This window comes from Equus asinus, chromosome 27 (genome assembly GCF_041296235.1).
Source record: "Equus asinus isolate D_3611 breed Donkey chromosome 27, EquAss-T2T_v2, whole genome shotgun sequence".
NCBI lineage: Eukaryota > Metazoa > Chordata > Mammalia > Perissodactyla > Equidae > Equus > Equus asinus.
Genome location: NC_091816.1, coordinates 34,982,180 through 34,994,814, shown reverse-complemented (window position 1 = coordinate 34,994,814; position 12,635 = coordinate 34,982,180). Strand labels below are relative to the sequence as shown.

The 12,635-nt window shown below is 35.5% G+C and overlaps 1 protein-coding gene across 2 annotated transcripts in view; it reads right to left on the bottom strand.

Annotated features, from left to right (window-relative positions):
- The window catches only part of CSMD1 (CUB and Sushi multiple domains 1), a 1,835,848-nt gene that overhangs the window by 1,521,263 nt on the left and 301,950 nt on the right, over window positions 1-12,635 (bottom strand). The gene's annotated exons all lie outside the window — the stretch shown is intronic.

Here is a 12,635-nt window from a genome sequence, read left to right as displayed (position 1 = left end):
CAACTGTGAAAAAAATCATCCTGGTGCGCAAAATTTCATACTATCAAATGTATACAAATTGAAGGGTGTCGTATAGCTGGCACAAAGCAAAGGGGAAATTTAATAAGTGATAAAAAGTATTTGTTTAATTATCAAGAGCTAAATAGTCGTCAAAATGGGTGAATGAGGTCAAAGGCACAAACTTCCATTTATAAGATAGATAAGTCCTTGAGACGTAACGTACAGCATGGTGACCATAGTTAACAATACTGTATTGTATACTTGAAAGTTGCTAAGAGAGTAAATCTTGAGTTCTCATCAGAAGAAAAAAAATTTGTAACTATGTATGGTGATGGATGCTAGCTAGACTTATTGTGGTCATCATTTAGCAATATGTACAAATATCAAACCATTGCTTTGTACACCTGAGACTAATATGTTATATGTCAATTGTTTCTCAATAAAAACCACAACAAAAAGTTAAACCATTGACATTTCCACAAAAAAGGTTGATAAAACCACTGTCTAATGGTGCTCTGAATTCTAAAATCGATGAGGAATGATAGCATCAATGGCTGTTCTACTTCTCTGGTTCCCGAGCCGTCATCAACTCCAGTTTTATCCCATGTAGCTTGGTTATAATCATTTGTGGGTAATAAAACTTTGATCAAACACAGGTGGGGCAGAGAAGAAAGAATAAAGCTTAGTGGTTTCTCTCCTCAAGAGTCATACTTCACATTTACGCTTGAGGACTAAACTCCTATTGGTCATCAGCTTCTCAATTCCCAGCTGCAAAATGAAGTCCTCATGACGAACAGCCCCATAGGATGCTCACACATCTTCTGGGAAAATTTTCAAGAGCTCAATTTCTGCCAAGGGTATGATGACTGTAGCCGCCCCTGACACAGGAAGGGTTAATAATCACTGGAAAAAGCTTGCCAACAAACTGTGACCTGGAGGTGAGAAGGCCGGTTAGCCAATGACGGGTAAGACCCCCTGGGGGGCAACCTAAGCCAGGCGGCGGCCGCCCGGGGGCACAGATGGAGAAACGATATCGATATCGGGAGCAAGAGGGACCGTTGCCTAAGAGACCTTGCCTGCTCTGAGATAAAAATATAGGAGCACAGCAACAACATGATAATATCAAAACAGAGGCCAAGGGAGGGCTCCTTGAGAAATCACTAAGAATTCTTGGCATTCGCTAATTACTTCATCCAGAACACCTGTGTATGTTTAACAGATGTAAGCTATGTATATATTGAAACGCTGGTTATAATAAACTCAGAGTGGCCATCAGCCCTCTCCGCATCTATCCTGATGTGTACATTGGATTGCGACACCGACAATGACATTCTGTCATTATTGTCTCAACATGGCTCTCTAAGTCAAGCATTTCTCTTAGAATTAAATGGAACACACATGTCTAGTTCCCATCTGTACTATTTGTTGGGCAAGGTGTATGTTTATTGAGGGGACCCAATTCGATCCACTGAACAAAACAGAGAGATGTCTGAAATTAAAAGCTTCCTGTCTTAGAAAACACGTGACCTGCAAGTTAGGGACGTTAGGTTATGCTGAAAGTACCAGGATGATTTAGAGAACTGAGAGTGACGAATTTAACTCACTTCTCTGGGTCAAGTTCCCTAAAGTACAGAGAAGAGAGTGAATTAGAAAATCTCTAAGTCTCCAGTTTCCTCTGAGATATAAATGAGCCACGTCGGAGTCAGGAAGAGCTTGAATTGTCAATTCTTTAACATCATTTTTCAATTAAATTAATAAGAAAGGAGATTAGGAGAGGCAGGCGAAGAAGTGATAAATCCTATTTCCAATCATAAAGAATTAAGAGATTGCATTAATAGCAGTCTTCAAAAGAACCCTAAAAATCTAAAGAGGGGATTGGGAAAAATGATATAGGAAAATAAATCCAATCTCATTTATATTTGGAGACCAGGAATATCTGTGAAACTCAGTTTGACATTTCCTGGTAGTCTAACTTATTAACATCAGTAAAGGTCTTTTGAAACAAACATATGAGCCGTCAGTCCCTTCTGACTTTTACGCTGTTTCTCTCTGCTTTGGGAGGAGATGGAAATTGCCATAAAGTGGGACAAGCAGGGCCAATTCCCTCAAGCCTGCAGGAGAGAATGAATGTGCCGAGCTGGCGGAGAACTGTTTCACCCCAGATTTAGCTGGCAGGGCAGTTCCAAATCCAGTGACAAGTGTCTAGAGTGTTTGTTTACGAGAGATAGGGTTCCTTGTCTGTTTCCTCAACACAAATTCAGGCCATTGAGTAAAACCTTCCAAAGCAGACTATCTGGTGATAACACCAGGCAACAGTTTAGAGATTAAGTAAATGACTTCTCTTATCTACAAAAATCTGGCAAGAGTAAAGGGATAATTTGATCCACAGACCACCGAGCAACTGAACGAAAGGTGACAACCACTAGTGCAGAAGTAAATTAAGTTTCTCTGTAAGACTATTAAGAAGATTGATGGTTATTTTTGATGCAGCAGCAAAAACACACAAAGTGTAGCATCTTTTTCCTATTACTGGAAATTCCGTTAGTGTGATTTAATTCACAATAGTAATTACTTTGTCACTGTATGGATGCAGATAATGTTGTTTTCCTCTCTAGGCAAGTTCTAAAATCTGAGTTTTAAATGAAGTGAAGACTTATAGGCAACAGATTTTCTAAAATAGACTTTAGAAACCTATGATCAGGATTGTTTCTATTTTTTTCAAAATAGAAACTTTTCTTTGTGATTTATGACATGTATTAAAATACTCCTAGATAACAACTCAGTGCTGTCAAGTCAGCTGCAGGGGTTCCTGATCTCAATATGATACTTGGGTAGTTAAGTTGCCCTAGGCTGGAAATAATCATAACACAAATGGAAAAAAAGAAACATCGGAGGAAAATCTATTTTCAAACACATTTCTTTGGAACTCCAAAGCATGCTAAATATCATTTTGAATTTGAACTGAGGCATTTGCAAATAACTGGTCTTTATCAAGTGTCATGCTTTCAGTTTCCTGCAGAAGACTTACATTTTTCATAGTGTTATTCATGCAAAATATCTCGGAGGCCAGTTTTCTCCAAAGTATGTTGTTGAGGATATTTTAGGATTGAGCTGGGTTCATTTACCCACGATTAGGGTTTTCATACCCAATTATTAAGGTAGGTTCTGCACATGAATTGACTACAGTCATCCAACTTCAGAAATAGCTTCCATAATTCCCATAATGAGCTTCAGTAACTCTTTTCTCTCCCTTTGCAGACTGGAGCCAATTTAACACTGCATTTACCTAGTGTATTTTCTATTTGTCAGTTGTATCGTCTGTCTCATCTTTAAGCCATTCTTCTGGACTAGTCCGGATCAAGGACTCCCACGGTGTCTAAAATCTTTCTCAAGAATTCACTTTAGACACCAGGTCAGGCAAATCTCAAATGAATACAGATGTCTCCGGAAAGGATGCACACAGTTCTGAGATATTTTTTCCCTCCATGTGGAGGTAACCCCATTAGTATAATATCCTTGTTTTCTCTCTACCTCTTGCTCCCGCCCCACCTCATTCACACACTCCAGGAGAGGTAGATTAAATTATTTGCTTCCTGAGTTTGGAAAGGGAAAGTAGAAATTTGGAACATGGTTCCTTCCTCTGGTGCACCTTTAGGCAGCATGCCTTCTTCTGTGCTCTTCCTGCGGCGGGGTCTGTGCTTGCAGAGGTACAGGTGGAGTTTAATAGGGGAGAGAGAAAAAGGATGATGGTCTGATGCAAGAGTTTCATATTAGGAAGTTCAAACGCCTATAGATGTCAACTAAAGTGTTCAACAGTAGCTTATTTGTAATAAGGCCGCCTGATGTCTGTTGGTTCCCATTGGCCCTACATCTTTGCCATCTTTCTCAATTTATTCATAACTTAGGTAAGGAAGAAGGTTATTTATTGAGCCCCTTCTGCGTACACAGGCAGATAATTTGGGAAGATAGGCTTTCATTGTCTGAACTGGAATTCTTTCTCTAGGACAACCGATAACTAATTTTTGCTTGAAAATGAGGCTAATTAAGCACTTGACACATAGACATACCTTCAGTCTCTTCTAATGTCATCTAAATCTTCACAAAATTTGTCCACCAAAGGAGACATATAGATTATTTTCTATAAATAATTCTAATGACTTTGTCTAAGATTCAGTTTTGATTCTTTTGACTTTATCAAAATGCCTCAAATATAGACAATTACCTTTTTCATGAACTTGTTTTCCTTCCTCCTGAAAATCTTTTCTTTTTAATTATAATGGAACAAAAGCCCTTTTCATGTTAATATTCTGGCTGCTCCCACTTCCCACTTGACCTCCCGTCTTCAACTCATCTTCTGAGGCTTTGAGAGTGTCCTCCAGGAGACAGGGCAAAACAGAGCAATGAAAACGGAATGCTAACAAAAATAATTGTCTATATAGAATGGAAATGTGAAGCTACAGACATGAATCCTGGATTATTTTTATTGTTAATTGAAGTAAAATCTTTGGTGATCAGAATTTAAAAACGAGACACAAATTGTAATATTTGCTACAACTAACATTTTACAAGGAAATAAATAGTTGAATTGATTAAAATAAGTGTTTGCCTAGCAACTTCTATGGGTAACTTTGTAGTATTTGCTATATAAAAATACAACACATAATCCCCTTAACAATTGAGCTGAAATTCAGTCCAGATAACGCAAAACCCAAGTAGGGCACAAAGAGATGCCATATGGAAATTTCATTGTGATAAGAAAAGTACGAAAGCTACTCATATTTATAGTAAAATTGAAACTGATGTATAAAAATTAAGTACTGAGAGAACTTCAACAACAAAAATATGAATTAGAATTCAGCTAATTCATTTATTGAGAATTGGAGAAAAATGTTTTCTGTCCTTCATTGAATATTTATTGACTGTAAACTGCTTCCACATTCCAATCCCCTGAGGTCTCTCAGGGAAGACAAAGACCCATGCCCTTTGGCACCCTTTTTCAGTGCAAAGTTAGACAATGAACAATGAACATAATAAACACACAAATTGTGTGCTCTGATAGGGGAGGAGAAGTATTGTGGAAGAAAAGAAAATGTATAACAGAGTAAGAGGGAAAGGGGTGCCAATGATAGGCGGGTGAAATTTAGATTAGGTTTCAACGGGAAACCTTGAGCAAAGAAGGAAGTGAAGGAGGGTGTCCTGAGGTGTCTACGGGGGCAGAAGGGAGGTCCGGGAGCTGAGGAAATGAAAGCAAAGGAGCAAAGGAGGTCTGAGGAGTGACCTTGTGGGTGGTGAAGGTCAGATCAGCATGGCTGTATAAGATAATTTTGGATTCTAATGAGTGAAATGGGGAGAGTTTGAAGGGCTATTGTTATATATTACTATATTATGAATTTCACGCTTAAAGGACTTGACCTTAACTGATAAGAACACTTCCTGACCATTTAACCAAAAACTCATTTCCCAAGTATTTTGATAACTTTGGGTTTGTTCAGTTTTCAACTTGTAAATATATGTTGTTGTGAACAGAAAATTAGTCGAATTTATTATAGAAAAAATCAACAATGATATGCAATAACTTTAGCTTTAAAGTATACTGAGATAGCCCATAATCATTGACTACATTGAGCAAATTATTTTGTTTGTCTGTGTTACTCTGTCTGAGTGGTTACCTGAAGGACTGACCTAAAGGGCTTGTCTTGTTTTCCCTAATTTACATCACTTCAAGGCGGAAAAGCATGGGCATTTCCCAAAATGAGGAATAAGACAAGTGAGCACCAAAAGTGACCTGGGGCAAAATATTATGACCAAGGCAGACAACAGAGCACAGAAGTCTGGGAAGAAAAGCTGGAGAGAGTTTCTTTGGGAAATTGGAACATTCAAAAGCACCATGTATAATGGGAAATTTAGAAATTCACACATATACCCAGTGCAGGATGCATTCTCCGAAAGACCTGAGAAGTCCTAATCTCTCATATCTGGTTGATTGCGCTAGATTCAGTGCAAGCAAGAAGTGAAAGCTAAGGCCAGAAGGGTATGGATGATATTTGTTAAGTGCTGGGGGGGAGGAAAAAAGTGTCACAAAGTATTCTCTTTTCACCAAAACTTCTCAAAAATGTAGAAATTAAGACATTCATGACTAAACAAAAACTGAGAGAGTGTGTTGTTTGCAGACCTGCCCTACAAGAAAAACTAACAGGAGGACTTCAGGCTAAAGTGAAAGGAGACAGTCACCCAAAGTCAAACAAAGAAATACAAATTCCAGTAAAGGTAAATAAATAAATATTAAAGTCACTATTATTCTACTTTTAGCTTGTAACTCTTTTTTTTTTCCTCCCTACATGATTTAAAAGACAAATATATAAAACAACAACCATAATTCTATGTTGGTATCAACCCAAACTAGATAGTTGTAATTTTAGGATGTTAATTTTAATCTCTCAGTTATCACTAAGAAAATAACTGAAAAATGTACACAGAGGCAAATGAGAGGGAAATCAAAATGGTACAGTACAAAAAACATAAATTAAACACAAAAGAAGACAGTAGTGAAAAAATGAGGAACGAAGAAGATGTAAGACATATAGAAAAGAAATAGCAAAATGTCAAAAGTTACTCCTTCCTTATTAATGATTACTGTAAGTGTAAATGAATTACATTCTGCCTTTAAAAAGCAGAGACTCACAAAATGGATTAAAAAAACCAATGATCTCATTAGATGCTATCTATAAGAGATTCACTTATGTCTAAAGACACAATTCGATTGAAACTAAAAGGATGGAAAATGCAAATAATAAGAAAGAAATCTGGATTGGCTACACTAATATCAGAAATAAATAGACTTTAACTTAAAAACTGTTATAAGAGACAAAGAAGGACATTTTATATTGATAAAAGTGTCAGTTCTTCAAGAAGATATAGCAATTATAAGCACACACACATAAAAGAATCCTAGAATATATGAAGCAAATATTGACAGAATTAAAGGAGAAAAAGCCAGTTATAGAATAATATTTGGAGACTGCAGTACTCCACTTTCAATAATGGACAGAACATCTAGGCAGAAGATCAACAAGGAAATTGAAGACTTGAACAAAACTATAAATCAATAACACATAATAGACATATATAGAACACACCACCCAAGGACTGCAGAATACACGTTCTTCTCAAGCGCAAATGGAGCTTTGTCCAGCATAAATCATATGTTGAGCCACAAACAAGTCTAAATAAATTAAAAAGATTGAAACAATACAAAGTATCTTCTCCAAACATCATGAAATAAAGCTAGAAGTTAATAAGGAAAACAAGAAAATTCATAAATATGTATAAAGAAAACAAAAAATTTAAAAAATTGAGTACAACCAAGGGATCAAATCTCAAGGGAAATTTAAAAGTACCTAGAGATAAATTAAAACAACACAACACATCAAAATATAAAGAATAGTACAAGCAGCGCTCCTTGGGAAATATGCAGCTGTACACACCTACATTAAAAAAGAAGAAAAATCTCAAAGCAACAACCTAACTTTAGACATTAAGGAATTAGCAAAAGAAAATAAAAATAAACTCAAGATAGCAGGTAGAAGGAAATAATAAAAGATTAGAGCAGAGATAAACAAAAAAGAGAACAGAAAAACAATAGAATCAACAAAACCAAGAGGTGATTCTTTGAAAAGATGAACAGAATTGACAAATTTTAGGTAGACTGACTAAGGAAAAAAATAGGCAAAGCACAAATAACTAAAATCACAGATAATTAAAATTATAGAAATAAGATAATCCCACGAATAGTTTTATCCCAACATATTACACAACCTAGAAGAAATGGGCAAATTCTTAGAAACACCTAATCACCAAAACTGAATCAAGAGGAAATAGGAAAGTCTCAATAGACTTATAACAAGTAAAAAGATTCAAACAGTAATCAAAAACCTCCCTCAAACAAAAACTCCGGTACCAGAAGCCTTCACTGGTGAATTCTACCAAACATTTAAAGAGTTAAAGTTAACTCTAAATCCTTTTCAAATTCTCTCAAAAACAGAAGAGGATGGAATACTTCCAATTCTTTCTATGAGGTCAGTATTACTCTAACACCAAAGACAGACAGAAAACACAAAAAGAAAACTACAGACCAATATCACTCGTGCATAAAGATGGGAAATTCTTCAACACGACACTACCAAACTGAACCCAATAGAACGTTAAAATGATCATACATCATTACCAAATAGGATTTATGCCAAGAATACAAAGGTGGTTCAATATAAGATAATCATCAATGCAATATACCATATTAGTGGAAAAAAATGAAAAAATATGAGATCAAAATAGCATGGTACTGGCATAAGGATGGGCACATAGACCGATGAAATAAAATTGAGAGACCAGATAAAAACTCGTACTTCTATGAATAATTGGTTTTTTAAAATGCTGGCACTGGGGACGGCCAGGTGGCGCAGTGGTTAAGTTCACACGTTTCGATTTGCCGGCCCGGGGTTCCCCGGTTAGGATCCTGGGTGCGGACATGGCACCACGTGGCAAGCCATGCTGTGGTAGGCATCCCACATATAAACTAGAGGAAGATGGGCACGGATGTTAGCTCACGGACACTCTTCCTCAGCGAAAAGAGGAGGATTGGCAGCAGTTAGCTCAGGGCTGATCTCCTCAGGAAAAAAAAAAAAAAAGAAAGAAAGAAAACGCTGGCATGAACAATCAATAGGGGAAATTACAGTCTCTTCAACAAATAGTGCTGGAACAACTAGACATCCACATGCAAAAGAAAGAATTTGGATCCCTTCCTTACTATACAAAAAAATTTGCTTAAAATGGATAAATGTCCAAAACTGTAACACTCTGAAGAAAATATAAAGGTAAATCTTGATGACCTTGCATTTGGCTATGGATTCTTAGATCTGACACCAAAATGAGCAACAAAATGAAAAATTAGATAAATTGAACCATCAAAATTTAAAAAAATAAACTTTTTGCATCAAAGGACATTATCAAAATAAAGAAAAGGCAACCCACAGAATGAGAGAAAATGTGAATTATATGTCCAGTAAGAGTCTAGTATCTAGAACATAAAAAAGAACATTGACAATTTTCAACAACAAAAATATGACACAATTAAAAAATGGGCAATGTGCTAGAATAGACATTTTTCTTGAGATATACAAATAGCCAACAAGTAAATGAAAAGATTAGCTGGTAGTCATTAGTTCAAAATTATTAGCTCAAAATCATTGGTCATTAAGGAAATGGAAATCAAAACCACAATGATATACAAATTCACACCCAGTAGGATGGCTATGATTTAAAAAAAGAGATACAACTGGTGTTGTCAAGAATATGGAAAAACTGGAACCTTTGTATGTTGCTGGTGGGAATGTAAAATGGTTCCATTGCTGTGGAAAACAGATCAGCCTAGCGAAAAAATTAAACACTGAATTGCTATATGACCCAGCAATTCTGCTGTTAGGTATACATCCCAAAAGAATTGAAAACAGGTACTCAAACAAATATTTGCAAATAAATATTCATGGCAGCTTTAAATGCAATAGCCAAAAGATGGAAACAGCCTAAATTTCCATCACCAAATGAATAAACAAAATGTGATGTATACCTACAATGGAATATTATTTAACCATAAAAACGAATGAAGAATGGATACATGGTACAACATTGGTGAACCTCAAAAACATTATGCTAAGGTCACTTTTATGTCACCGACATAAGAGGTCACTTAATATATGATTTCATGTATATGAAATATCCAGAATAGGAATATCCTTAAACAGAGAAAACAGATTGGTAGTTACCAAGGTCTTACTTATTGCTCAAGGGTATGGGGAGTAACTTCTTAAAGGGTACGGAGTTTTGTTTTTGAGTGATAAAAATATTGTGGGCGTAAATAGAGGGGATGGTTGTACAACATTGTAAATGTACTAACTTCCACTAATTTATTCACTTTAAAATGGTTCATTTTATATTATGCAAATTTCACTTGAATAAAATTTTAAAATATTAATTACTGTAATCCCTTGTATTAACTGGCTAAAGAATAAAAATCACATGAATAACAAAAATCATATTAATCAATGCAAAAAAGCATTTTACATAATTCAACACACATTCAGGATAAAACCACTCGGAAAACTAGGAATCAAGGGTAAGTTCCTCAAACTGACACAGAGGATCTACAAAAAAATGTATAGCTATAATTATACTTACTGATGAAAGACTTTTCTCCTAAGATGGGAAGAAATGAAAGGACATCCACTCTCACTACTCTGATTCAACATACAGATAGAAGTTCTCAACCAGTGCAATAAAGCAAGAAAATGAAGTAAAAGTTATACAGATCAGAAAGGAAGAAATAAAGCTGTTCATATTTATAGATGACACGGTTGTCTATGTAGAAAACTCCAAGGAATCTACAAAAAATCTCCTAGAACTAATAAATGAATTCAGCAAGGCTGCAACATGAAAAATTAAAAGTGCAGTACCATTTAAAATCATTCAAAAATAATTAGGTGGAAATCTAACAAAACACATACAAGACTTATATGTTGAAAACCACAAAACACTGGTGAAGTGATGAAAGAAATCTAAGTAGATGGAGAGATGTACCATGATGAAAGACTCAATATAGTAAAAATATCAATTCTCCCACAATTAACTACAGGTTTAATGAAATTCCTTTAAAAATCCCAGCCTAACTTTCTATATTTATAGACAGGAATATTCTAAAATTTGTATGGAAAGGCAAAGGAACTAGAAAAGCTTGAATAATCTTGCAAAAGAAAAAGAAAATGGAAGAAATCAGTCTAGCTAATTTCAAGACACTATATAAGCTGCTATAATCAAGACTGTGTGATATTGCAGAATCATACATACATAGATAAATAGAACAGAAGAGAGTCCAGAAATAGGCCCACACAAAGATGCCTAAGAGATTTTTTTTACAAAGGTGGAAAAGCAACTCAATAAAGGAAGGATGGAAAGCCTTTTCAATAAACGGTGCTGGAGAAAGTAGATATCCATGGGCTTAAAACGAACCTAGAACTAAGTCTTATACCCTGTACAGAAATTAACTCAATATGAATCATAGACTTAACTATAAAACTATAAAACCCTTTGGAAAAAAATGGGAGGAAATATTCAGTATCTACAACTAGGCAAAGCGTTCTCAGGCTTGACACCAAAATCATAATCCATAAAAGGAAAAAAATTGTAAATTGGATTTCATCAAAATTAAAAACTTTTGCTGTGTGAAAGATCCTGTTAAGAGGATGAAAAGACAAACTACAGACCGGCAGAAAAGGTTTTCTAAGCCCATCTCTGAGAAAGGACTCCTATCTGGACTGTAGAAAGAACTCTTAAAGCTCATCTGTAAAAAACAATCCAACTGGAAAGGGCAAAAGATAAGAAGAGACATTTCACTGAAGAAGATGCAGATGGCAAAGAAGGACATGAAAGAATTAACCACTAGGGAAATGCAAACCAAAACACTAAGAAATCACTACACATTTATCAAAATGGCTAAAATAAAAAAAGTAGTGATTATATGAAATGCTGGCTAGGATAAGGGGAAAATGGATCACTCATCCATTGCTGGTTAAACGTAAATGGTTACAGTCACTGTGGAAAGCAGTTTGCAGATTCTTTAAAAAACTAAATCTGCAACTACCACGCAGCCTAGTGCTTGCTCTACTGGGCATTTATTCTAGAGCCATGAAAACGTGCGCACACAAAAGCCTGTACACAAATGTTTATAGCAGTTTGGTTTGGAATAGACGAAAGCTGAAACAATTCAAGTGCCTCTTAACGAATGAACGGTTAACCAACTAAATTGTGGTAGGTAGATCTCATCAATGAAAAGAAACAGACTACTGACTGAGAGATGCAACAATGTGGGTGAATCTCCTAAGAACTGTGTTGAGGGGAAAAAACAAATGCCAAGGGTTACATACAGTTTGATCCAATTTATATAACATTCTTGGGATAACAAAATTATAGAAACGGAGAACAGATTAATGCTGTCCTGGGCTAGGTGGAGATGGGCTTAGAGGGATATGGGTGTTGCTTACAAATGAGTAACACAATCTTTGTGATGATGGAACTGTTCTATATCTTGACTATATGAAGGCCAATACCCTGGTTGTGATACTGTACTGTGGCTTTTTAAGATGTTAGCATTGGGGGAAACTGAATCAACTAAAGGAGATATCTCTATATTAATTTTTACAACTGCATGTGAATCTAAAATGATCTCAAAATAAAAAGTTTAATTAGAAAAGAGAATATAGACTAAGACAAATTTCTTTCTCATGGGAACATTAAATCTTGATAATCTTAAATCCAAAAAACTGATACACTAGCAGTAGGTAATATAAATTGTCTAAATCCAATGTTAGCATGAAGATGAAGAAAGGTAGCATGTTGCGACAAGAATGAATATATACCTTCACAGTAAATATGCTCTAAAATGATTACCTCAACTGACAGAATTTCTACATAGTTGTAGTAGTCTATAGTGTTAGTGTGATATAATCAACATAATTTTGCTCTGTTAGGAAAGTGCACATTTTGTGAACAAATACATCATTGACATACGTATGTCAAACAAATAAATG